Below are 2,444 nucleotides of genomic sequence, written 5' to 3'. Positions count from 1 at the left end.
ATCTGTTATTTATTGTTTACATGGACTAGTTCAGCTTTGAGCCAAGATCAATGGTATTGCTTTAACTGCTAAAGAAAGTGTTCAATTACCACAAATCTTTGTGACACATTTCATATTCCAGGGCTGCACACTGAGGCTCAGTGCACAATCTCTAGTCAAGTCTCCAGAGACCAGCTGCAAAAGAGACATGAAAGACATACACGCTCCCATTTTTGCCAAGCTGCTAGAATTAAAGCAGGTTACAGCAGGGTGAAAAACCCTTCATGCAGTAGGGTAATGTCTTTTTTTCCTCAGACCCTTTCTTTCATTGTGCAATAATGCAAGCATATTCAGAACAAATGTCAGGGAATCCAGCTCCTGCTTCTTTCTGCCCTGCCATCACATTTTGGAGTTGTATTTGTTTTGACAAAATGAAAGCACTGCCTTCTAACACTGATATGCCAGATGGATGATTATGCCCAGAAACTCCACAATGTTCCCCAGTTATTTATTTTCATTGTGGTAGGATCCAAGGACTCCAAAGCCAGATCAGAGTCCCAGTGTGGCAGATACAACATGAACCTACATGAAATTACCCAGTGCCCCTAAGAGCTCATAGTCCAATATGAAACAAGTGAGTGAAATAAACAACAGGGTGAAGGGGAAGACAAGGCTCTTAGGAATAAGATCACCGCTAAATAGGATGGCTCAGGGACTAATTTAATGGTCCCAAATCATTCATTAAAGTTCTTTCCTCTTATAAATAAAATCAGCTATCCCTGATTGCTATTCAACCCAACCATTGCCTGCTGAATTCTCGTAGGCATCTCAGCAGAACTAGGCATTGAAGAGGGATTTGAAGGGAAGAGTAGTAGGGTTATGGGTCAATTCCCAGGATAAAAAAGGGGCTGAACTAGAAAACTAGACATTCAAGACTGGCGTCACCTGACAGAGCAAACACAACAGCAGCAATATTGTTGCAATAAGAATTCAAACTAAAGCCACCCCATTCACTTAGATTGCTGTAAAATATTTACTATGAAAGCAGAATCCAGCCTAGAATACCAGCTTCACTCAAGAGCTATTGGTGTAAAAGACTAATTAGACACATGGAACATCAGTGGGGATTGTTAAGATGCACTAAGCTCTGCTGTGCATCTTAATAGCCCTGAGGTGTTATCTTCACCCTTCCCCCCAGTCCCCATTTATTTGACTGGCAGATTGCAGATGCTGGGATTGTCATTCTATTTCCTGCCTTGCAGTGCTGACTCAACTGTAGGGAAGAGGCAGGAGGGCTGATTACACAGGTGCTGCATACAAGCCTCAGTGGGAGTTGGAAGTGTGCAGAGACAGGAGCATTAAGCTCTAGGTTGGCACTATGAGCAGGAAATAGGTGAAGGAAACGGGAGAGAGAAGGGAGTATAAATAAAGTGAGAATGGAACAGAAATGGAAAAAAGTTGTCTGAAAGAAAAAAATACAAGTAGTAAAAGCTAAGCAGAGGAAGAGGACAGAGAAGAAAGAATGGGGAGAAGTATAACACTGAATGGATGGAGAGAAGAAAAGCAAGGGCTGAAAGAGGGTAAAAAAGACGCCCTCTCATTAACAAAATCTTTTACCATTTCCTACAGCAAACCTTGTCAGGTAACTTACCTGTTTTGCTATTGTGATATTTATGGTCCCACAGGAGAGCCAATGATGGGGCCCCACTTGGTTCTCTGCAAAACCCACCTAATTACTACTTTTTCAGGCTTGATTACCAGAAAACCAACCAACAAAGCAGACAGTAGATCCAGGTTATGCTGGATCTAGCCTTGACAAATAATCCTACGCATCCATTTGCCTTCGTCACATACATTTCTGACAGGTTATATATCTGTTGTCACAATAATCAGCCACATAATAAAGGGCAGGAGAATTTAGGATGCGGGGGGAGGGGAAGGGGGTTTGGTAAGCATTTGTGAAGGCTTTGCAAGGCTCTGTCAGAGGTATGCAGTTATAGCAGTGCTGTTCACTTAGGCCAATTGCCAAATTTATTTACTTGGCCTAAATAACTGGAAAAGTGAAACAGCTTAAGGTGAAAAAAATAAAATTGTAAAGCCAGACTATCTACTATCTATGAATAGAAGTAAACTATTTGCTTGTTAAACATCTCAACAAAAATTAGCCCAAACTGCTGCTGACCCAACAAAGGTCCACACCCCAAGTCTAATATCTAGAACACATCCAGTGAATATTCCTTTACCAGGAGCCTTCATGGCTCCCAGAATGATAAACATTTTGGTTGTGGTGAATACATGTCAACTTGTCATGACACTTATCCTGCTCCATACATGGTACTTTAACCACAGGTCGGCATCTGTCTGCATAGTTCAAAACTCCACCCATAAACTGCATTGCTTTAACTCCTTGGCCACAACTGGGACTCTTGTGCAAACTGAGATCTAGTGCCAGGGATAGAATGGCC

Source organism: Lepidochelys kempii, chromosome 4 (genome assembly GCF_965140265.1).
Source record: "Lepidochelys kempii isolate rLepKem1 chromosome 4, rLepKem1.hap2, whole genome shotgun sequence".
Classification (NCBI taxonomy): domain Eukaryota; kingdom Metazoa; phylum Chordata; order Testudines; family Cheloniidae; genus Lepidochelys; species Lepidochelys kempii.
The sequence above is the reverse complement of the archived record's forward strand: the minus strand, read 5'-3'. Positions refer to the sequence as shown.